The sequence below is a fragment of the Physeter macrocephalus genome, chromosome 11 (assembly GCF_002837175.3).
Source record: "Physeter macrocephalus isolate SW-GA chromosome 11, ASM283717v5, whole genome shotgun sequence".
Taxonomy (NCBI): Eukaryota; Metazoa; Chordata; class Mammalia; order Artiodactyla; family Physeteridae; genus Physeter; species Physeter macrocephalus.
Genome location: NC_041224.1, coordinates 151864893 through 151891296, shown reverse-complemented (window position 1 = coordinate 151891296; position 26404 = coordinate 151864893). Strand labels below are relative to the sequence as shown.

Below are 26404 nucleotides of genomic sequence, written 5' to 3'. Positions count from 1 at the left end.
ACAAACAACAAATGCTGGAGAGGGTGTGGAGAAAAGGGAACCCTCTTGCACTGCTGGTGGGAATGTAAATTGATACAGCCACTGTGGAGAACAGTATGGAGGTTCCTTCAAAAACTAAAAATAGAATTACCATATGATCCAGCAATCCCACTACTGTGCATATACCCAGAGAAAACCATAATTCAAAAAGACACATGCACCCCAATGTTCATTGCAGCACTATTTACAATAGCCAGGTCACGGAAGCAACCTAAATGCCCATCGACAGACAAATGGATAAAGAAGATGTGGTACATATATACAATGGAATATCACTCAGCCATAAAAAGGAACGAAATTGGGTCATTTGTTGAGACGTGGATGGATCTAGAGACTGTCAAACAGAGTGAAGTAAGTCAGAAAGAGTAAAACAGATATCGTATATTAACGCATATATGTGGAACCTAGAAAAATGGTACCAATGAACCGGTTTGCAGGGCAGAAATTGAGACACAGATGTAGAGAACAAATGTATGGTGAATTGGGCAATTGGGATTGACATGTATACACTGATGTGTATAAAATTGATGACTAATAAGAACCTGCTGTATAAAAAAATAAAATTTAAAAATTTTAAAGATAAAAAAAGAGAGATCAGACAGGGTTGGATCTTAAAGTTCTACAAAATAGTCATATTATCCCTACTCCACCTGAGATCATTTCCATGCTTCCCAAGCTTAACAGTTACAGCTCTCTAACGAGGCCTACAATTCCTGACACTGTTTTAGATTTTAGATTTGTTCTACCCTCCCCCCTTCCAAGAAACTTAACAGACCTATATCCTATTCCCTTAAGGTCTTGTCCCCCAGATAAACTACAGTAAGCTGGCATGCCACAGGCAAACATCATCTCAAGATATAATTTCTTCAGTGATAATACCAGCAACTTAACAGCAGTCTTTGGAAAGCATCCCAAAATACCAGGTTGAACCATGGAGCAATGTAGAGGTCTGCTGAGTTCCTGAGCATTCTATAAGTAACAGTAAAAACAGCATTTAGGTAGCTGTCTATCCTGTTTTCATGTAAGACTGGAACTGGGCATGAAGATATTACGAAATGAGCATTATGAAAACATAGGACAAGTTTTACACCATGAAAAATATTCTACTAAAAGTTAACTGCAGGAAGCATTCAATTACCAGTGTATAAACACAAACAGTTTAATCCATGACTACCCAAGAACACATTAATTACACTCAATACACTGCTTTACACAGATGTCCTGCTTTATAATTTTTTAAAATATTTTCTTGTCTGTTATCTTACAAGTAAGATACTGTTCACAACCGTATGAAGTTTACATTTCCCATGTACAGGTGAAGAAACTGAAAATGTATTTAAATGATTTACCCAGATTAAACCGGTAACTCAGTGACTTCTGAATCCTAAATCTAGGAAATCTCTATTTTACATAACAGACCTAATGTGTTCATTTTCAAAAAGAAGGCACTTGAAAGAATATGGCAACAATTAAAGATTCTCAAAAAACAAAAGAAAATCATTTATAAAAACATTTCATGCAATTGTTAGCCCCTTAACAAAAAATGATTACTATGAAAACTGGAAAAAGGAAAATGTACAAATTACTACTCAATGTCTACCAAACCAAGCACAAAGAAAGTAAACATCATTAAGACTTTCTAATGTAAACAAAATCCTTAGCAGGAAATACATTAGGTTTTCAAATCACTAACCCATGCATAATGGACCCCACCTACACACACTTTCTTTTTTCCATATACATAAACAGATAATGCAGAATTTGTGTTTTACAACCTAAAGATCAGGTTGTAAACATAACAATAAGGTATGCCAATCAAAAGGCTTATTGTCATAAAATTAAAAAGTCCCTAAAGGATAAAAATGAATGACCAAATACATGCCTATCTCCATTCCCTCAAGAAATAACAATAAAAGAAAAATGGAAGAAGAAACAATAATATATGTGAGATGCCAACAAAATTCTGAAAGATGGAAAACCAATGCATAACTAAAAACTGATTTAGCAAACTGGAGAAAGCTGAAACCTAACTGGCAGGGATAAGGAGAAAACCCAGGAATAGGCTAGGAAGAAGTAAGTCTATTCATGGAGCAGAATTCCAGAAAGGATTTCTACATAAAGGATGAAGCTGAAAACAAAAGGAATTGGTTTTAGAGTCTGTCTAAACAACCAATTCCCTAACCCAACAACTGGGCATTTTACCAGCATAAGTCTGGAGTTTATTAAATGAGAGGAACTGACCAGGCATAACTGAGAACAGGAATGAATCTCTATACTAAAAATATGGGTCCATCAAGTTAATAGTAGACTGCCAGCCCCCTTCAGACTTACAGACTACAAGATTCTTTACTGGAGAAACTGACCAAATGAAAGTAAAGATCAATAGAAACTGACATTTGAGAACTCTCAACGAAATGTCACAAGCCAAACTCACCGTCCATAGGAGAAGAACACCAGAAACACCAGCCCCAATGATAGGGACAGAGTAAACGACAAAGTAGGTGATTAAACAGTTAATCCCACAAGGGGATTGTAAGTAAAGAAAAAAGAATGGGAGACCCCTGCAAGTTAATGAACACTCAAGAAAGTAGGTTCGCCTAACCAGAAAACCAAGCAGGCCTGCTCAGCAACTAAACCATGAAACAGAAACGTGAGACAAGGCCCAAAACAAGAAAACAATGGTGGCATGAGACCCACATCCTACCCAGCGAGCTCAGTACATTAATGATTCCTAGGACATGCTCCTCTGTACACACTAAAGACAAAAGCACAAGGAAAAGGTGACATTGTACTGAAACCTGAGATGATTTACCATATTTTAGTATATGTTACCACCTTTTTGCTCATTTCCAGTGCACTGTGACAGTCTTGGTTTGACCACGTAGGGACAAGAAAACTCCCCCACCCAACATGGAGGAGGAATTGATGATGGAAGCTTGATGTCTACTGAAGAATGAAGAAGAAGGTGGTCTTCTCTCCCTCCCTACTTTTCCCTTGATTATAAAACTCTAGCCCACTAAGTTCTCAGCACGGCACCCTCTTGCCCACCCACTTGTAAGCCTCACACGCGTCCTATTGTAATAAGTCACTTCTTATATCTATCACTCTGCCTCTCTGTATTCTTTCTGCACTGAGACATAAAGAACCGGAAGCTCCTCGGAGCACCCCAAAACACATTTCAGCGGTTTCACCACCATGCACACAGAACTTTTAATCAACTGTAAGACAAAGAGTATTACCACAAAAAAAAAGAACATCATAATTACAAAAGGGACAATTTATCATGAAGACATGGCAGTTATGAATGTATATGCACCTCAAAATACATTAAGCAAAAATAGAATTACAGAAAGAAAAGGACAATGCATAACTAGAGGAGAAGATTTTCACATCCCATCTCAGTAACTGACACAATAATTAAACCAAAAAAAAAAAAAATCAGGAAAGACACAGAAGATCTAAAAAGCACTATCAACTACCTTGACCTAATTGACATTCATAGAAAATCTAACAACTGAAGAATACACATTCCTTTCAAATGCATATTACATTACCAACATAGACCATATGGTGTGCTATAAGTCTTGATAAATTTAAAAGGACTGAAATCACACAGAGCATATTCTCTGACTACAATGGAATTAAATTAGAAATCAACAAGAAGATATCTAGGAAAATTCCAAATATAAGGAAATTGAGCAACACAGCTCTAAAGAGTTCATGGATCAAAGATGAAATCAAAAAGGAAACTAGAAAATATTTTGAACTGAATGGCAACAACAATAACAAAACTTAAAATTTGTGGAATGCAGCTAAAACAGTACTTAGAGGAAAACTTAAAACTCTAAGTGCTTAATATAAGACAATAAGAAAGATCTACCAAAATGACCTGAGAAACAATAAAAAGAAGAGCAAACTAAACTCAAAACAGAAAAAAGGAAATAATAATAACAAGATAATGAAATAGAAAACATACAGACAAGAGATAAAATTAATAAAGTCAAAGGCTGGGTTTTAAAATTATCCTCAAAACTGACAAACTTCTAGTTATAGCAGTCAAGAAAAAAAAGAGACAAAACACAAATCACCAATATCAGAAATGAAAAAAACATATATTACCAGAGATGTTACAGACATTTAAGAGGATAAGATAATATGATGTATTACTTTATGCCAACTAATTCAACAACTTACATGAAATGGACACATTTCTTAAAAAAATAAAACCTATCAAAATTGACACAAGAAGAAACAGAAAATCTAATTAGTCCTATCTCTTTTCAAGAAACTGAATCTGTTATCAAAAATATTCCAAAAAAAACCACTCCAATTCCAGATGATTTCACTGATGAATTCTATCATACATTCAGGAAAGAAATTTAACTTGTTCAGAAAATAGAGATCACTGCCCAACTCATTTTACAAGACTAGCATAACACTAATACTAAAACCTGACAAAGATATAACAAAAAACAAAAATTACAGACTCATGTCCCTTCTGAATATAGACACAAAAATTTTTAACAAAGTTTTAGCAAATTAAATTCAATAATATATTTTAAAGGTACATACGAGCACATACAGTTTATCCCAAGAGCAAGACTGTTTTAACATTTGAAAATCAATCAATGTAACAAATAAAGAAGAAAACCTCAGGATCAGTTCAATAGATGCAGAAAAGGTATCTGACAAAATCCAACAACCATCGTGACAAAAACTCTCTACAAACTAGGAAGAGTAGAGAATCTCCTCAGGGACTTCGCTGGTGGTCCAGTGAGTAAGACTCCACGCTCCCAATTCAGGGGGGCCCAGGTTCGATCCATGGTAGGGGAACTAGATCCTGAATGCATGCCACAACTAAGAGTTTGCATGCCGCAACTTAGAAGTCTGCATGCTGCAACTAAAAAAGAATCTCCTCAAACTGATAAAGGACAACTACCCCCAAAACCTAAAACCAATATCACACTCAAAGGTGAAAGACTGAATTGTTTTTCCCTGGGATGAAGAATAAGGCAAGAATGCTCACATTTACCACTTTCTAGTCAATGCTATACTGGAGGTTCCAGCCACTGAAATAAGGCAAGAAAAATAAATAAAAGCCATAAAGATCAAAAAGGAAAAAGTAAAACTTATTTGAAAATCCTATGATCATTCTTGTAGAAAATTCCAAGGAATCCACAAAACAACTACTAGAATATATGAATTTAGCAAGATTGCAGAATACATAGTTGATGTAAAAAATCAAGTATGTTCTTACTAGCAGCAATTAGAAAACGAACTTTTATTTTTAAATCCTACTCATGGGCATACAAATAGTGGTATATATTGCAAAACACACACACACACACACACACACACACAAACATATACATATATCTCTCCACAAAGTCAGGGAATAAACAAAGAAAAGATGACAACACAGAATGCAGAAAATAAAAGATCCTCAAAGGAGAAAACCCAAGGGAATCCCCAAGATGGCAGTAAATCCAAAATGGCAGCTCTGTGGAGGCTCAACAATAAGCAGTTCAGAACCAGCAGGACACAGAGGTCTGGGAGAGACAGAGCCAAGAGAAAACTGGAACTGACGGATGCCCTAACAAGTTTTAACATTTAAGTCTACAGTTCCATCAGAATGCTTAGAGCAAAATTAGCACTTAATCAATAGAAAGCTAAGCAAATTAAAAACAAAGTAACCACTATCTCTGAGGGGAAAAAGCTGAAGAAAGAATAAGTAATCACTGAATACTCTCTGGCCAAGGTCATCAATATTCAAATGATAATACTGTAAGTACTGAATGATGGCCTAACCAAAAATTAGACAAAACTGTCATTGGGAGAATGGGGAAAGGGTAGTTGGGGAGCTAAATCATCACCTTCTGGCGGAAGATGTCAAAACATAATATTTAGAATTGAAAACTCAAGCCAAAGGAGTAAAAATAAATTATTTAGATATAGGACAATAAATGCCAAAAGAAGTAGCTTAAAAAAAAAACACCTTGGGCTTCCCTGGTGGCGCAGTGGTTGACAGTCCGCCGCCGATGCAGGGGACACGGGTTCGTGCCCTGGTCTGGGAAGATCCCACATGCCGCGGAGCAGCTGAGCCCGTGAGCCATGGCCGCTGAGCCTGCGCGTCCGGAGCCTGTGCTCCGCAGTGGGAGAGGCCACAACGGTGAGAGGCCCACGTACCGCAAAAAAACAAAACAAAACAAAAACAAAAACAAAAAAACACCTTGAAAATGATTGCCTCTGAAGAGAGGTAGAAAGGTTGGAGCACAGAATTTTTTCTTTTCAAGGCTATATTAGTATTAACTATTTTACTTACTATTTAAACCAGGCATATTATTGCTTTGCTAAAAGTTAAAATTAAATTAAAATAAATAAACACTTCAAATAAAAATCTATAGTGTCCAACCTTGGGGCCACTGTCAAGGAAATATTTTTAACTGAATTTGGTTTCTCTAAACAAGTTTACAGACAAAAATCAGTTTGAGTAAAACAGATGAGAAATGTATATAAACAGTTGCAAAAACTTAAAACTATTTGTAAACTGAAGAACAAGTAGTTCAATAAAAACATTTAGTAAAAGTTAAGACTATAGAAACACTGAGTCCATATCAAATATATCCAGTTTCCTAATAAATACTGCAAGTGGTAATTAAGGAAGTAAAAAATTTTTTTTCAGATATACTCACATCAACCTCAAAAAATATATAATATGCCCAAAAGGCCTTGCTACCCACTTTCAGTTCTTCAGCTGCCCACAGTACCTGGGAGAATTTTTGAATACTCCTTAAGACCTCCAAAGACCAGTGACATTCATAGCAGAGACGCACTGAATGGATACATTACCAATATTTGAGAAGGACCCCTCACCATCCAGTCTCTAGAGAGTGAATTACTTCTGAGGGTATTTTTTGCAAAACAGCTTTTAAGTCACAAAAATACCAGGAGGGGAAGGAAAAAAGCAGACAGGAGAAAATATGATAAAATTTTGAAAAATACGTACAATATATTTCTAAAACACTCGTAACATTTTAACTCATTCTTTGAGATGTTAAGTGGGAGACTTTCTGGAAACTCTGATAAACTATTCATAATTCTACTCAATCAGAAGCATTCTAATTAAATACATAATATTAATAGAACTGTCTAAGAAAACACTTAAGGGAACTCTACAGATAGTTTCTAAAGTAGATTCCATCCTGTGGGGTAGTTCCTCACTAAAGATATATGTGGCCCATGTGCTCACTCCTCTGTTTGTAATCTGTGATTATACAACTTAACATTACAGTCACCCCAGGCCATTCTGCATTTAAAGAGATGTGTTTACGGCCATATCCTGCCACACAACCATAATACACTTAACCTCAGTTCAACCACTGCTTGAATGAACTTGCTAGGATCACACTGCAATACAGATGCAAAACAAATATTAGGCCAAGGAATGTGATGTTCACATACTGAAAAAAGAGGAAAATCCTTATATAATTAATGCTTCAGTCTCTAGGGCAGAATGTACATGAGTATTTAAATTCTAAAAGCTGGAAATCTAAATATAGAACATGGATAAAAATAACAAATTCTTAATTTTGGAAAAAGAAATGAATTCCTCTGAAGGGTGGAGTATGTTATCTCAGAAAGCAACTCCAAGTAGGTGGCAATAAAGGACAATGTTGCCTCTGGATCTATCCAAGCAAATCAGTAAGTCTAGAAACAGAAGAAAAAAATGAATCTGAGAACATTTTTTAAAGGTACTGTTCAGAGTAGATTACATTAGATTATTGCTTTGAATCCACTTGCATTATCAATAGCAACCAAAAGTCACCACCACCCAATCGCTTCCTGTGATCTAAACCCACTTTGGGATGCCAGACTAATTCTTAGCGAACAAGTCCTCGCAGGAAGGTGAGCCAATGCACTCGTTCAGTCAATCACCAAATATGTGTTGGCCCAAAATATTTCCTTCAGAAAAAGGCTTATAAATTAAAAACTAGGAATGAGACAGTATGATAATGTCTTAACTGTGATTTATCATGTTTTCTGACTTCCTAATAAAATACAGACTTCAGCCTGTAAGGCCAAGAGTCCACCAAAAGATCTATTTCAACTGTTCAGCCACCATATGTCATAATTGAACAGGAGAGTCACACTAAGGAGACAGAGGAAGGGATAAGGAGCTAACACTCACCATCAGTGGGCTCAGACTATGCACGTAGACCTCAGTTTCACTTTATCATTCAAGCAAGATGTAACACAAGAGTACACAAAGACTATCTGTGAAACTGTATCTCTGCTACAAGTCCATTTATAATGATCACTATTGAGAAATAACCACTCATGGCCCCTTAAATTAACACTCAATTATGCCTAGAATAAATTTATAAGAACGTGTATTTCAGTGTGTTTAAAAAACTCGGAGGCTGCCTTCTGGTACTTTCATCAATAGAGACAGATCATTTTAATCTTTCATTTGTCATGAATAAACAAACCCTTCCGGAAATGTTCTCCTTATTACTCAAGGTAAAGGAAGTATTACTAGAGTTCCATTTTGCAAGTCATCTAGACCACCACTGCCAAATGTTCTCACAAGTATATCTTATTCACACTAATGTTTCTCGGGATTGATGGCTGATTAAGTATAAAGTGAACTATTTTACCAGTGAGGAAAAAGCATTATTTTATCAAGGCCACTGTTGGATAATAAATAGAATTCAAGATCACTTTCCCATTTAGTAGCCTTTTTCACTCCAAAACACCATTCTTACTATCAAATTCAATAAGCAAGCATTTGCCTTTATAATGATACATTAATAGACTGCTTTTATTATACATACTTTCTACAAAATGGATACTCCAGAGCATGAACCATTTCTGTATATGTTAAATTATTACTGGTATTAAACAATAAAATATACAAATATTACTAATTTAGAAAGTAAACTGTGATGTCATAGATACAAAGTACCATCTCTGATTCAGCGAAATCCTGACATCAAAGCTGGAAGCAGGACCTCTGAATCCTATATCCATAAATAACCTTGGACAAGTGAGTTGACCCCTCTGATTCTCCATTTCTATATGCGTTCCCTGGAGAACACCACCCACTTACTGAGAGAAAGAAGTGAGACCATGGATATAATAAGCTCTCAGGACAGCACTCACATAAGTAAGTATTGGCCATTGTTGTTGCATTGTTTTTACTGGAGGGAAAGTATGTAGTAATCACACCCAAAAGAGTTAAACTTAAGCAATACACATACTAGTCTTTAAAAGTCTATCCAAATAGTGAAATAAGAATACCACAAAAATAAAACAAAATATACAAGGACATATGAAAAAGTTATCCAAGGTCTAGTGTACTTCACCGTGATTTTTTTTTTTTTTATAAATTCTTAGTTGTATTCTGACTTGAGTAGACAATGTCTAAGATTTCATACATGAATCACTTACTACTTCACCTCCCGGTATCTTGAAAACAGAATAAATCTGTTAATAAGAATAAACTAATGTTTTAATAAGAGCTCAGAATGTTAATTAGCATTTTTTATAAAAGTAAAAAAGTGGAAAACAGGCTAAATGTCCATCAACTTGAAAATGTATGAAAAAATATGCAGCTATAAAAAGAATGAGAGGGACTTATATATCCTAATATGGAATGATCTAAGACATGTCAAGTTTTTAAAAAAAAAACATATAAAGAAAGACTCTATGTTAAGACAACCGAAAAAATAACTTTTGTTACATACATACATATTTATGCACTTAAACGCATACAACAAGGATTCAAAGTATGTGACCAATAGTAACCTCTTGGTTTTACTCTGCATAATCCTGTTATTTGACTATTTCAGTGAGACTCTATTTATATATTACTTGTGTAATTTATGAAGCCCCAGGAAAGCTAGCCAATAAATACACTAGGCTAAAATCAAGTAAAAATAAGTTTTAGACAGCACTTCTTAGTTTACAAAAGGATTTTGTAATCCTTTCAATAAATCCTTTATCACATCATCTAATTTGATCCCCACAATAGCTTCTAGAATTTAAGGTAGTATCCTTCCTTTACAAGTGAGAACAGACTCAAGTATTTATTAATCCACAGTTAGTAAATGCAGAGCCAAAACGGAAACATGGTCTCCTGACTCTAAATTCAGTGTTGAGTTTCTTGTGCTACAGTTCCTCCATAAATTGAAATGCTGACATCTATACCGAGGCTCTCTAAACCGCTGTAGTGCTTCCCTGCTCATGAAAATTCAGTGTGGAGGTAAAGGCATTAGAGTAGGAGTCATCCTGGGTTCCAGGCTCGACTACACCACCACTAAGACTTCACAGTAAGTCAAACCTTCGACCATGATTCTTGTGGCCGCATGAGATATTCAACAGTGATACTTCTAAAAAATACTAATACCCAGGCCTAACCTCCAGAGATAGGACTTAATTGGTCTAGGGCATTAGTACCTTTATTAAAAGCTCCCCTGGTTATTCTAAGGTGCAGCTTGGTTAAGACCAGAGCTTTAAGACTTAAATGTTATTATCTGATAAAAATAAAAGATATTAAAAATCACATGCTATGGGGCTTCCCTGGTGACGCAGTGGTTAAGAATCCGCCTGCCAATGCAGAGGACATGGCTTCGAGCCCTGGTCCAGGAGGATCCCACATGCCGCGGAGCATCTAAGTCCATGCGCCACAACTGCTGAGCCTGTGCTCTAGAGCCTGCGAGCCACAACTACTGAGCCTGCGCGCCTAGAGCCCGTGCTCCGCAACAAGAGAAGTCACTGCAATGAGGAGCCCATGCACTGCAACGAAGAGTAGCCCCTGCCTGCTGCAACTAGAGAAAGCCCGTGCGCGGCAGCGAAGACATAACACAGCCAAAAATAAATAAATAATAAAAATAAATAAAATAAAACTAGTGAATTAAAAATTCACATGCTAGGCTTCCCTGGTGGCGCAGTGGTTAAGAATCTGCCTGCCAATGCAGGGGACACGGGTTCGAGCCCTGGTCCAGGAAGATCCCACATGCTGTGGGGCAACTAAGCCCGTGAGCCACAACTACTGAGCCTGCGCGTCTGAAGCCTGCGCTCCACAACGGGAGACGCCGTGACAGTGAGAGGCCCGTGCACCGCGATGAAGAGTGACCCCCGCTCGCCTCAACTGGAGAAAGCCCTCTCACAGAAACAAAGACCCAACACAGCCAAAAAATAAATTAAGTAATTAAAAAAAAAAAAAATTCACATGCTACGTACTTCCCCAGAGTTGAAATGAGGGATGAAATTGATCACATATGGAAAAGCCTCATGTAAACAATAAAATGCCTTAACACATGTAACAGATTGCTATTTATTCCTTCCAACAGGTAGCACATCTTCTGTGTACCAGGCATGTACTGGGATGGAGAGGAAAGGCATCATCCTCAAGAAGCTGGGAAGCTGCCATGTCCTCAAATTACAGCCAAGCAGGTGGTGGTGACCAGCCCAGCCTTGGGGTATGAAGGTGTGTAGGGGTAATGGTGGGAAGAGGGCTTAGAAAGGACAGTGCAGAGGAGACCCTTGAGCTAGACCTTGACATTCTAGACAGGGGGCACATCACACCCAGGCAAGAGATTCAGGATGGCCAGAGGTCCTCAGAGAGAGGTCTCAGGACCCTGGGAATCCTTGATGCCCTTTAAGGGAATCTGTGAGGTTAAAACTCTTTTAATAATAACACTAAGACACATTACCACCAAAACACTAGAAACAATTTACATGTCTTCCAACTGTTAAATAGACAAACATATTCATCTGTTTGTCTATGTATGAATATAAATATTCATACATTGGAGTAAGATAGCCATTAAAAGGAACAAATTAGTGATACACACAACAGCATGGACGAATTTCAAATGCCCTGTGTTAAATGAAAGAAGCCAAATTCAAAAGGTTACAGACTGTACAATTCCATTTACATGACATCCGAGCAAAAGCAAAACCACAGAGCTAGAAAACAGGTCAGAGGGTGCTGAGGCTAGGGGTAGGGGAACATTTTGGGGTGATGGAAATGTTCTTTATCTTCATTGTGGTTACACAGCCATGTGCGTTTGTCAAAACCCAGAGAACTATACATTAAAAAGGGTGGACTAGGGCTTCCCTGGTGGCGCAGTGGTTGAGAGTCCACCTGCCGATGCAGGGGACACGGGTTCGTGCCCCAGTCCCGGAGGATCCCACATGCCGTGGAGCGGCTGGGCCCATGAGCCATGGCCGCGGAGCCTGCGCGTCCGGAGCCTGCGCTCCGCAACGGGAGAGGCCACAACAGTGAGAGGCCCGCGAAACGCAAAAAAAAAAAAAAAAAAAAAAAAAACTCCCAAGCCAGCTTCTCTCTACTGAGCTGCCTCTTTGTTGGTGTGTTAATGTTTTGCTAAATAATTCCTTTAACTAGTAATATAGTTAGGAAACTAACTGCACCAAGAGCCATCCTACAATGCATTACTAAGTGATTTTTGCATTATTCACTCAGTTGCCATTGTCCCTCTTCAAACCATGCCAACAACTTAAAGCTGAGTTTTACATATTTTAAACTTGAGAAGTAACCATCCTAAAAAGGTACAAAAATTAACTTAGAAGTGGTTCAATATCTCAAAATCAATTAGGAAAATTAGGCAACTGATTAAAAAGCCAATTTATTACTTCTCGGAAATGTACTTTCATTTGTAACCAGAAACACTATGGCAATCCCAACTCAGCACAATTTTTCCTATGCCATGTGGTTTTTTCGAATTTGGGTTGGGGGCGGCGTTGTGTGTTTGGTTTTGGTTTTGGTTTTGGTCTGCACAGTTCCCTTTCTTCCTAGAGAAAACTCATTTCTAAATACTAGCCCTATCCAAATTATTTTGAGTACAGATCTTTTTTCTATAATCTTCTCATGCCCAGAACTCTTATAGTACTTCGGGATGCCACAGAGATAGAAAAGTTAATCTTAAAACCATCCATGTCTTTAAGCTTTAAAATAGAAAACAGACAAACAGATGACAGAATGATCAATCCATCATAGGCAGGAAGTAGTAGGTATCAGAAAGATGACTTCCTTCCCCTAAAAAAAACCTTACAGTTTTATAAGCCATTTTGAATGAACATGTGCGTGTGTTTCAATCGTCATCACATATTGCTTCTCTAATTGTTTTAAGTAGCCAGCCCTTTGACCCCTCTTAGGTCATCCCGAACAGGTGGAAACTTGTCTGGAGAATTCAATTTGCCACCTTTTAAAAAATTCACCTATACTACTATTCACGTGAAAGGGGGTAGGGGAACCCCAAACTTCGGCCAAGGGAGCCGTGTGTTACTAAGAGAAAGTAAAACTCGATCCTTACCTGAAAGTACAGTCCTTTTCATCTATCTCTTATACAAAAATCTTGGGAAATTCGTTTACAGTCAGTCCTACAGGAGATTCAAATTTGAAACTGAACCTATGGATTGAAAAGGGGAAATAATTAATGTGAACCACATGTATAATGAAGATAAAAACATCAATTTAATCAAAGACGAAATTTCCGTACACTTGTTAAAGCCAAATGGTTTCTGCAGGAAACCTGTTCTCTGTGATTCAAATCCATAATGGAAAACGTGGGTGGTTCTTCCTGACTTACCATTAAGAGTCAGCCAATTGGCTGCTGAAGTTTTCACACAACTTAAGCTCAAACACTAGCCTCCCATCTGCTCTAATACTGTCATACCTTAGTGAAATGAAAGAGGCATAAAGGCTTCCTTCAGCCTCAACTCAGTCTTTAACGGGGTACCTTGGGCTTATTCTGCCTAGAACATATCTGAGCACACTGCCAAGTTCTTCAAAACTTCAAATCCAGAAGATGTGAAAAATGAGAGCTAAATCACAAAATAATTCAGGGGCCGTAGTAAAGCTATCTCTCACTTCAGAGCTATGATTTCTGAAAAATGACTCTCTTGGGTACTACGCTATAGTAGCTATTTGAGGAGCTGGGGCTCGGGCCTGGTTATCTTCACCATAGCTGCACTTCTTCGCCACCCACTATCTGCCAAGTCATGCCTGCCAACAGATACCATTCTTGAACTTCTAAACATATAACTCTGCCAGACTGGGATATGAATCCAGTAATTCTGTAGGGTATAGAAATACCCTCTCCACCCAGCACTAGTAAACTAGCTAGTGTGACAAAGACAACTGAAACCACACACAACAGCACACCTTCAAGGTGATACTAGCATGGCAAGACAAGCACAAGGGCCTCCTGACCTTGACACCTGCAATCAAAGGAAAATCTGCAAACACCAGACAATAAAAATTCAGATAGACTCCAAGTTCCAGTTCCTTAAGATGGCAGGCCCAATTTGAAAGTTCCTCGTGTCTTAGGAGGTGGTCTGAAAATTGCCAAGAGGCTCACAGAATCCACCCTGCTTAGCAGAGAAGAGCTTGCTATGAGCCACCAGTGACCATTCAGCAAGTTTTTGCATAATGATGCCTCTGGAGTCACACAGGAAAACCCACTGACCAGACTAAACCAATGGGCACTGGCTCCCAAAGTATTCATCTTGAGGAAACTTTTGTGTGGAGACAATGAACAATTTGAAATATGCACACTCTTTGTACATTTAAATTTTAGAAAATGTGTGTTTGGAGGCACTAAGCATATTATGAGCAAATATAGATTCATAAGCTCTTAGAGCTGGAAGAGACCTCAATACTCCATTATCACTGTGAAACTCTCACTTCACCAATAAGATTAAATCACAATCTCCTGACCACCAGTCTAGTGCTCTTCCTTTTACATCCTACTCTCTAATTAGTTGTGGAAACAATATTTTGGAGCATATTAAAATCAAGTTATGACTCGACCGACCGCATAATAAGTATCTCATTTAACCATGTGTTACAAAAGAAACAATTAACATAAAAGATCAAGAAGTAAAAACCTTCAGAGTATTTCCTGCTGGGGAAGGATAGGGTGGGGTTGATTGTCTTTCTCCATATAAGTATAGTCTAATTTTATGGTCAGGAAAAAATATGTACAAATTATATACATAAATCATCTCTCTCTCTTTTTTAAAACTGATCCCTTCCAAACCAGTATCTTTAGCAAAAAGATACAAATCGTATCTTACTTCATTTACACAGAATGTTGAAATGACAAAAATAGCAACGCTATCTTCTCAAGTTGAGGTTTAAAATATTTTCTAAATATTTTCACTGCACTATAGTTTCCCCAATATATTTACCTTCAGAACAGATCAAGTAGAGCTATTTCCCTGTTGTAGTTTTCTTTAAAACTCTGATTTTTTTTAACACTTCTACGATAATAAGAACCTAAGGTGTTCTTTCATTCTGTTCATTTCCTCAAATTCCAAATGACGATTCCTCAAATAAGCACATTTTTTACAAAAAAAAAAAAAAAAATGCCTACACACATAAAGAGGACATAAATAATCTGAATAAGATAAAATATCTGCATAAATTTTTAAAATTTTTAAGATAAAATATAAATCTCTAAACAAATTCATAATTGCTCCCTGGGTTACCTCCAAAGACAGGTTTATACACTCCTCTCCTATTAAGGATACTTCAGTGAAAATTTGTGACAAAAATTAGTAACAATTCTGCCATTCATTAGTTGTGTGATATTGGGCAAATCATTTAAGCTTTGGGCTTAAGCTTATATAAAAAGTCAGAATACTTGATTTCTAAGGTATCTTCTAGGTCTCGTAACATCTTCCTAATACATTAAGCATCATCTTTATTTCCCTTGAATTTATAAAGTCAAATATCTCTTTAAATAATAAAAATGAGCATTTATAAACTACATTATGTCCTAGAACTTCCTAGGAGGCTACCACCAGCATAGCGAAGTGACAATTTCAGAACAGTCTAGACTTTATCTGCATGAAATGTATCTCCTTGTCTCGTGTTTTAGCTTTTCCAAAAAGGTTCAGAAATGTACTTTCACATCTGGAAGACTCTACCGAATCATCTTCCACTCTGCAGAGACTTCTAATTCCTTCCTCTTCCCTCCCCTATTGCCTCAGTACCCCAAGACTCTGAAACCTGCCCTTTTTTTTTTTTTTGGTCTCAATGTTGAAAATGAAAACCTTTTAAGTCAATTACATTTAAAACCAGCTACTGTTCAAGTCTATATTTGAGAAGCTCTTTGTGCATTTTTATCATTTAGTTATCTAGATTCTAATATCTAAAGAATTTGTTCCACTGATTCAAGCCGACAATGTAATGATTTTTTTCATCTGAGTCCAAACTCCTTGTTTATTGCCAAATAAGCAAGGAGGTTCCAGAACACTGTATGTAACACAACTCACACACTTAAAACAATTTATTTTCTTTATATACCAAGTGAAGATGTTGCCATCCCCAACGAGTTCACAAATAAGATAATCACTGGGATTGAGAATCTGTCATTTTACTAGTAGGAATCCTAAAGAGTAGCTGCTTTTGCCAAGTTCATTTATTCAACATATATATATTGAATACGTACTATGACCAGGAACTATTTATTCTTCTTGCTAGGGATGTACAAACAAACTGACAAAAGTCTGCTTTGTGGAGCCTGTAGTCTAATGGAGAAGATATATAATAGGCAATAAACATAATATATAGACAAATTATATGGGATATACACATATAATATTAGAGGGGATCTGTGCTATTAAAAAGGAAAAGGCCAGGATGGAGGAATAAGGGGATTCAGGAATGAATGGAGGGAAGATGGGTTGCACTCTTCAATAAAATGGGTCGGGGTAAGACTCACTACAAAGACAGCTCTGAGCCAAGACTTGAAGGAGGTGAGAAGTGAACCAGATTTAATTTTCCTAGTAATTTTTACCTCATACTGATTATGCATGTAATAACACATGCCTTAAGAGAAAAAGTTCTGTGCATGAGCAAACATATGAAAGGCCCAGAAGAGTAAATAAAAGAGAGCTGTATGTAAATCCCCTTCATTTTTGCAGCTTATTCTACCAAGTAAAACTTACATCTTCAATTAGGCATGCTCATTGTGCGTTCCCCTCCACACCCACAAGGGTTGTTCTAACAAAATTCTTACTTCTATGATTCATACTCCTCAAACCTCAAGAAGAAATTTCCAAGTATTCATTTGACACATAAAAAAAACACCAGTGTTATCCAACCAACAACCCCACTGAGATGGCCCGACTACAAGTCAGGACTTAAATCTCAGGACGGGAACTCAAGAGGCACTGAGCTTTTCCCACTGTGGTGAAACCTCTGCTCTTCTACAGGGTTTGATGGGAAAAGACTGGACTGTGAAATCAGGAGGCCTCACCACCAACCAGCCCTGTGACCTTGAGCAAATCACATCACACGATTTTCTCTGTAAAACTGTAAAACTAGGGTTTTGAACCAAATGATTTCTACGTCCCTTCTAGGGATAAGTCCACTTCAGAAAAAAACTTTTGGTAAATAACCCTATGTCAAAAAGTATAATACTTTTTGACATAGGGTTATATGAAAGCCTATATACCCTTTGTGATTCTGCTAACCCACCATCACAGATCCATACACTTTAATTTCTTCCTCTAGTAACAGTATCAATTCATATCAACCCATGCATAAAATCACCACTCTCCCTCTCTGATCAAAAGATCCACAAGAATGGGCCCTGACTAGCTCACCAAGGGCAAAAGAATGTGCAAAAAGATGATATTCTCGTCTCAACTTTATTATCTACATACCCTTATTAGACCAGACTAATATAGAAATTCTAAAGTAACACAAGCATGAAACTGCCAGAGTTTTAAATATTCTTTATGCACCACTACCCCCAATTTTTTAAAGTATGTTTTTAAATAGTAGGCTTCCTTAAAAGTTACCTGTAACCCATTAGTGTAGCTGCTATGACATTATTTCAAATAGGCGCTGTAGGGCTTCCCTGGTGGCACAGTGGTTAAGAATCTGCCTGCCAATGCAGGGGACACAGGTTCAAGCCCTGGTCCAGGAAGATCCCACATGCCGCGGAGCAACTAAGCCCATGAGCCACAACTACTGAGCCTGCACTCTAGAGCCGGTGAGCCACAACTACTGAGCCCACGTGCCACAACTACTGAAGCCTGCGCGCCTAGAGCCCATGCTCTGCAACAAGAGAAGCCACCGCAATAAGAAGCCACGTACCACAACAAAGAGTAGACCCCGCTCTCCACAACTAGAGAAAGCCTATGCACAGCAAAGAAGACCCAACACAGCCATAAATAAAATAAATAAATAAATGTATTTTAAAAAATAGGTGCTGTAATGAGCAGCTGTTTATTCAGGAGGGCTGAACATCCTTGGTCCATTCTCACCACAGTTTAATTAAGAGTTCCCTGCTGTGTAAAGCCCACCTTCTCACCGGAGAATTTTAAAAAGCAAATAAACAAACCGAGGCTGGGAGCATTGTTTCCTGCCTTCCTCTGGGATATACTTACACCTGGACAAACGGTCTCCTCCTGCAACAAAACACAAAGAAACTATAGGGGACTAAAAATAACTACACACACTGCAGTTGGGGGAAATCATGAACAATAAGATACAGAAAGGCTACCAACCAACTGCCATTTCTGAGGTGTTGGGAGCAAAAGCAGGGCACTGCCCGTGATCCCTGCACACAGCACCACCAAGGGGGTGGGCAGATCACCTCTGGCCCGAGCCACGGCTCCACCCCTACCCTCATCCCCCCACCCTCACCCCATTTAAGGAACCAGCCTGCCCTCCTTGGAGAGTGACCAAGGGAACCTGTTACTTGTTTCTGCTCCCTCCCAGCAAGAGTCCCAATAAAGCCTTGCCTGAACTTCTCGTCTGTCCTCTTTTCAACTTCTACTGATTAAAGAGTCCAAGGACTCAAGTCAGTAACAGTACCGCCAACCAGACACACCACACGGGACTCCTTCAGAATGGAGTCTCAGAGTTATATGGGGAAAGAAGCAAGGTGGGTGACAGACTGCACAGCATCCACTCTGCTCACAGACAAAAGCAGAGTGATCTTGGCTCTGGCTTCCCCTCTGAAGCGTCCTGACCCAAGCAGGGGCTGCAGTTCCTGGGAGGGCAGGTTCCACAGTGCAGTACGGACAGCCAACCACTCCCAGACTCTTTCTTCAGCTCTCCTGATGATTTTCTGAGTTACCTAGCAGCCTTAATCAATCCCTTTCTGCTTACACTAACTAGAATACATCTTAGTATCTGCAACTAAAAACCCTGACCAATTCATGTGGCACATATTCCTTTCGTTATTTCCCCATACCAGAGCTGAGACTGAAAGACACGAGTAATCCACAGAACATTCCACTATAAGTCAAAAGTTCTCTGTTTTGAGCCAGGGCTCAAATCCACAATCAACACCTCCAACCTTTCCTTATATGTATTTTCTCCTAAGTTTCATCACCTCGGCCACACAGAAAGAAGAAAATGATTTTTGCCTAATTTTCTATCAATAAAGAGTCTGATGGCAGTAACTTGGCAAGGTAGAGAACGAGATACAATAAACATCACTTCCTATAGCAGCTCAAGTTTATGGAGAATCCTGCAGGGTAAGGTAGCACTTTGAGAACATTTCCAAACTGTAGACAAGGTGATCTAATGCTGTGTTTGAATGCCAAAGCGATCAGCACTCTGTGCCAAGGCACAGCTTAATTCACAAGGCGGCAATGAACTTTTCACTTATGTTCTCCCATCCCTCAGGGCAAGATAACCCCGTTAAAACCACAGACACCTCAGCTAACTAAAATATGACACTATTACCTAACGCCAAAAGCAGACTGGAAATGGTGAGAAGTGATTATGCACGTTAAAATTCTCTTCTTGGTAGAAAAACATTACGTCCCATAAAATCAATTAGCAAAGAGGGGAAATGTAATCAGTTGTTATTAATACTGTTCTTTAAGATGGCCGCAGGATCTCACAAAGGACATTCGATATCTCTGAATAATCAAATTACGCTGTATATCAGACAGCACAAAATCTTTCTCAGGTAATACTCAAAGGCAAAACTTTCATATAAAAGATCACTTACACACTTCTGAAGCCAATTAATGACACTGATACTATTCACAAGGCGTCTCAATGCTCCGCCAAATAGAAAGTGGGTATTCAATTCAAAGGAAAGCACGAGATTCGAGACAGCCTACTAAAGTTCGTGCCAACCTAGCTCTGGGGCACAGGCACAGAGGCCAGCTTCACCTCTGTTTCTGCAGGACCACTTCCCCTCCTGCTGCCCCGAACTGCTTTCATCAAATACTTTACAGCGCACTTAGCTTTAACACTGGTGGTGGTTAGAAGGGGAATACAGGAAAGTTAAAACATAACTCTATGATTCCCTAAGGACAGGCAAATCAATTTGCTTAAAATAAAAAAAAAATTAAAAAAAACTAGGAAACTTGGAGCTTGGCTACTTCGAAACAAAATCTTTGAAACAATCATTTCTTAGAGCCTATTGGCAAAGAAGTTACTAAGATGAGTACCAAGCTTTACTATGATTACGCATGTGCCATATGTGTCCTTTGGATGCATCTGGTGTTCTCCTTTTTTTTTTTTTTTTTTTTTTTTTAAGAAGTGAAGTCTTTCTGGGCTAGAAATGACACGTGGCCTACTATGATGTTTTTTATGGTTTCTCATATTTAGGCTCTAACTTCAGTCAATCTTACTGCAAGTTTAAGGGCAGATATGATGTTCATTTATTAACAGTGTCAAAATCATGGGATGCGTACATAATACCACAGATGAGTGATTCCCAAAGCTGGTCTGCAAAACAATACCTGCATCTGTAGGTCCTCAGAGAAATGAGGGAAAAAACTTGCTCATGAGTCTTACATAAAGCTAAATTTATCTCATTTAAAGGGTTTCCCTTTATTCTGAAATTATGTCCTTCCTATTCTTTTGGTATACAAACGGCCTTTCCTTACAAAACGTTAAAAAAAAAAAAAAAAAGATCATAATTACATGCGTAAAATGCCAAAGTCTAGGTACCACTGCTCCAGACCTTCTTTCTCTTCCCCATCTCCAACATTCCAACTCCCCTCCTTCCAGCTGCTCAGGCAAAAAGTAAAAACAAATAAAACCTAATGGCGTTCCCGACTCCTCTCTCACACCCCACTTCTAGACCATGAGCAAAACCTGTCAGCCTTACTCTTAAAATGTGTCCCTATTCAACCACTTCTCACCAGCACGAGGAACACACAGATTGTTTCCATCACCCCGAAGAGGGATATCAAAATGGCCAATGAACACATGAAAAAGTTCTCAACTGCATTAGTCTTCAGGGAAATGCAAATTAAAGCCACAACAGAATACTTCTACACACCCACCAGAACAGCTCAAGTTAAATGGCAGGAAATACCACGTGTTGTCAAGAATGTGGAGCTCTCCTATGCTGCTGATAGACATATAAACTTTGGAAAAACTGCTTCTCAGTATCTACTAAAGTGAATATACACATACCCCATGACCCAACAATTCTACTCCAAATTATATCCCCCATAGATGTCTTGACAAAAGACATATATGGGAATATTCATGGCAGCACGATTCACTAGCCAAAGACAGGAAACAACTGTGGTATCATCATACAATGGAATGCTCTACAGCAACCAAAATGAATGAACTGCAAATACCTGTAAGACCATGGATGTGTTTCACAAACACAATGTTGAGTGAAAGAAGCCAGAAACAAAAGAATAGATTATGCATGATCCCAGTAAAATCAAGCTCAGAAACTGGCCAAAAAAAAACTAAGCCATGGTGTTAGTAGTCAGTGGGTAGTGCTTTGACTGGGAAGGGGTAACCAGGCCTTCTGAGGGACCAGTAATATAATAGTCTGCTCTTAATCTGAGCATTGACTACACCAGTGTACTCACTTCGTAAAAATTCATCTCACCATATACTTGTGCTTTCTGCCCTTTTCTGTATGCTTGTTATACTATGATATATAAAGTTTTTCTTTTTAATCACCTTCCCAATAAGGCCTTCTCTAGCCTGACTTCTCTATCTAAAATTTCTACCACTCCCCAATATTTCATATTCTTCTTCCTCTCTTACTTTTCTACTTTAGCACTTGTCAATATCTAACACACTATCTTACATACTAGGTCTATTTTACAAGCATATCTTGTTTACTGTCTCTCTCCACTCATTAAACTACAAATTCCACAAGTGCAGGTATTTTGTCCATTTTGCTGGGTGCTGGGTCCCCAATGCCTAAAACAATGCCTGGCAGAGAACAGGCACTCAATAAACACGGATTTAATTAATTTATTAATGATACAGCCTTGACCAACTTAATTATGTATGTGGATTCTTGCAGTCATCATCGTATATTTAAGCAAGCCAGTTGCTGCTCTGGTTGTACATTTCTCAACCTGGTTTCGAGACCTGTCATCTTCCTGGTCACCCTCTGGATGCTCAAGTTTTTCCCATTTCCAGATTAGGCTCTGGCCAGTCTGGAGTACAACAGAACACTCTGAACTCATAACATCTGTTTTTTACAAATGAAGCATAAGGCTGGCATCAACTATTCTCTTACCATATCTACCCTGTGGACTCAACTTATACTGAGTTTAGGGTCAAATAAAATTAACAAAGAAACTTAACTCTAATTTTTCTCCCTTCACATAAACATATAAATCAAGAAATATTCCCATCCTCTAGTGAGGTCTTTGGTTTCTGATCCTAGATGTAGAAATTTTCTAGTATCTCCACCTCACTGTAAGATTTTTTTTTTTTTTGGTATCTGCCTTTCTCCCCAATACCAAAAGTAAAAAAAGAGACTGCATTGTATTAATTTGGCATAGATGTTATCAGAGTTATAAACAATGATTCTCTAAAAACTGCAAGCTCTTTCATCTACCCATCCATCACTGTAAGATTCTGCTCACCATTCCAAATCTCAAGTGCTTTTTAAAGCAGTGTTGTTTCTCAACCTTTTTTTAGACATTTTTCTTAATAATTCTCCATGAAACTTTAATACCACAGATATACTGTATATGTCTATGTACTTACACTGTATATCTGTTTATATACTTACGTATATTGTGCTTGAAACATTAAAAGATAAAATTTCTACCCTCCTCCCAGTAATTTCACCTCTTTGGACATGCATACTTTAAAACCTTGATTCTGTCAACTACTACATTACCTTACCTTTCTAATTTTACTTCACAAGTAAATTTGTCAACAAGAAAACCATTTCAGTCAAAGATGAAAGTTGTAACTAACAGAAGTCAAGTACAGAGTCCAACAGCACAGGAGGAAAAGCTTCCCTCCCAGCTGATGCAAATCCACTAAATCTACCATTTTTTAAGTATACTTATTCAACGAGCTACAAACCCACCAAATACCCACTCAGTATTTTCCATCTTCTTCATAAGGACAGCATTTTGTTAAACTAAACACTCTGTTGAAATCAAAAGACAGAAGTCCCTTGTCTAATACCTACCGAACCTTCTTGAAATCTATTTTTAAAAGAAAACAAGATTAGTACAGAATGACCTGTTTTAGTCTCTCCTAAATCTCTCTAAAATCTGTTACTTTTCTTGGCCTTCTGGTCCAGGTAATCCCTACCTTCACTCTTCTAAGAATTTCCTGTTTTCCTAAATTCAGATTAGTATTTTTTATTTTCCACATTATGTATTAGCAAATGTTTCAAATGCAAATCTGACCATTCGGCTTCCTGGATATTTAAAATCCTTCCAGAGCTCCTCCTACCTGTAAGATAAAGTCCCAACTCCTCAGCATGATACGCAAAGCTTTCCACTATGAGGCCAAACAGTGGCAACATCTTGCCACTTCTAGAAAGCTTTTTCATAATCATTTTACTCTGTAGAGTAGAAATGTTCTTACACCCAAGCCCCAGCACCTACCTGCCCTCCCCAACCTATCCACTTCCCCTTAGTCTGTGCAGATTTGAGAAGCAACACCACCTCCTCAGAGAAGTCTTCTTCCTCACTCTCCAACCTAGCGTCACAAAGCATTTCACAACCAGTTTGACAAGCACTCTGCCTACATCTGGCAATTACTTATCAGTCTGTTTCTCCCACAATTGAGCCATTCAAAAAATATGCGCAAAATCTGCAGCAACATGGATGGACCTAGAGATTATCATACTAAATGAAGTAAGTCAGACAGAGAAAGACAAATATCATGTGACATAACTTATATGTGGAATCTAAAAAAATGATACAAATGAACTTATTTACAAAACAGAAACAGACTCACAGACATAAACTTATGGTTACCGAAGGGGAGAGGGGGTGAAATTTGGGATTAACATATATACACTACTGCATATAACATAGATTAAACAAGAAGAACCTACTGTATAGCACAGGGAACTATATTCACTACCTTGTAATAACCTACAATGGAAAAGAATCTGAAAAAGAACATATATACAGGTAGATATCTTTATCTACCTAGCTAACTAGCTAGCTAGACATGGCTGAATCACTTTGCTGTACACCTGAAACTAACACAACATTATAAATGAACTATACTTCAATAAAAAGTTAATTTAAAAATATATATATGGGCAAAGAAATGCACTAAGAATACTTCCTTCAAGCTGATCATCTAAATGTGAACTTGACACTAACCTTTGTGCCCCCAGCACCAGGAATGCCAGGACCCTATGGGAACTGGAAGCCCAATATGTATTTTTGGAAGTACAGAAACCATAAACAAAATATAAAATAAACAACAAGGACCTACTGTATAGCACAGGGAACTATACTCAATATCGTGTAATAACCTACATTAGAAAAGAATCTAAAAAAGAATATGTGTGTGTGTGTGTGTGTGTGTGTGTGTGTGTAACCGAATTACTTTGCTGTACACCTGAAACTAACACAACCTTATAAATCAACTATACCTCAATAAAAAAGTAGAATATACAGTTGTACATTCAGGTAAGTGAAAACTATAGAGCAATGAAAATGAACTACAGCTACAAGCAACATACGGATAAATTTTACATATTAAGCAAAAGAAACCCAGTACGTATGAAAACATGCTGTATAATGCCATTTGTACAAATTTCAAAAATATGTAAAAACCAATCTCTGGTGTTAGAAGTCAAAAGAGCAATTACCTTTGAGGAAGAAAGAGGGCTAGTGATTGCAAGACCTATGAGAAGGTTTCTGGGGGTCTGGTAATGCTCTCTTTCTTGACCCTGCATAGTGGTTACACACATGTATTCATTTTCTGATAACTTATTGACCTGTATCTTTACGATCTGTGCATTTGATGTGTATTCTACTTCCAAAAAGCTTTTTTAAATCATTGTGATAATTTTAAAATTTTTCCTACAAGCCACAGGTCATCCTAGTTATAACCTTTCTAAAACACTTGTAGCCATTCAGCCTATTTTGTTTTCATGCTTATTATGTGCCCTCTTCTCTTTTATACACCGCTTAAAACCTGGCTTCCTATGAAAGTAAAAAGACAGACCACAGAATAGGAGAAAAATTTTGCAAATCATATACCCGATAGAAGATGTGTGCCTAGAATATATAAACAACTCTTACAACTCAATAATAAAAGGACAACTCAATTATAAAATGGGCCAAGGATCTGAAGAGACATTTCTCCAAAGAAGATATACAAATGACCAATAAAAACATGAATGATTCTCAACATCGTGTCATTAAAGAAATGTAAATCAAATCCACAGTGACATACCACTGCACACCCATTAGGATCACCAAAATAAAAAAGCCAAACAGGGCTTCCCTGGTGGCGCAGTGGTTGAGAATCTGCCTGCTAATGCAGGGGACAAAGGTTCACGCCCTGGTCTGGGAAGATCCCACATGCCCCGGAGCAACTACGCCCGTGAGCCACAACTACTGAGCCTGTGCGTCTGGAGCCTGTGCTCCGCAACGAGAGAGGCCGCGATAGTGAGAGGCCCGCGCACCGCGATGAAGAGTGGCCCCCGCTTGCCACAACTAGAGAAAGCCCTCGCAAAGAAACGAAGACCCAACACAGCCAAAAATAAATAAATAAATAAACAAATGTAGGGCTTAAGGAAAAAAAAAAAAAGCCAAACAGTACAGAAACAAGTGTTGGCAAGGCTATGGGCAAACTGGAACCTTCATACACTGCTGGTGGGAATGTAAAAGGGTACAGCTACTTTGGAAAACAGTCTGGCAATTCCTCAAAAGGTTAAACATAGAGTTACCATATGACCAGAAATTCCACTCCTAGGTATTGACCCAAAGGAAATGAAAACACATGTGCACACAAAAGCTTACACATGAATAGCAGCATTATTCTTTTTTTTTTTTTTTTTTTTTTTTTGCGGTACACGGGCCTCTCACTGTTGTGGCCTCTCCCGTTGCAGAGCACAGGCTCCGGGCGCGCAGGCTCAGCGGCCATGGC

General features: G+C 38.1%; 1 protein-coding gene across 3 annotated transcripts in view; it reads right to left on the bottom strand.

Moving 5' to 3' along the window:
• Nucleotides 1-26404, bottom strand: part of SIPA1L1 (signal induced proliferation associated 1 like 1) — a 390980-nt gene that overhangs the window by 339339 nt on the left and 25237 nt on the right. For all 3 annotated transcript variants that reach the window (XM_055088568.1, XM_055088569.1, XM_055088570.1), the window contains one exon: nt 13380-13475. The gene's annotated coding sequence lies outside the window, so the exon portion shown is untranslated. The remainder of the gene's footprint in view (nt 1-13379; nt 13476-26404) is intronic.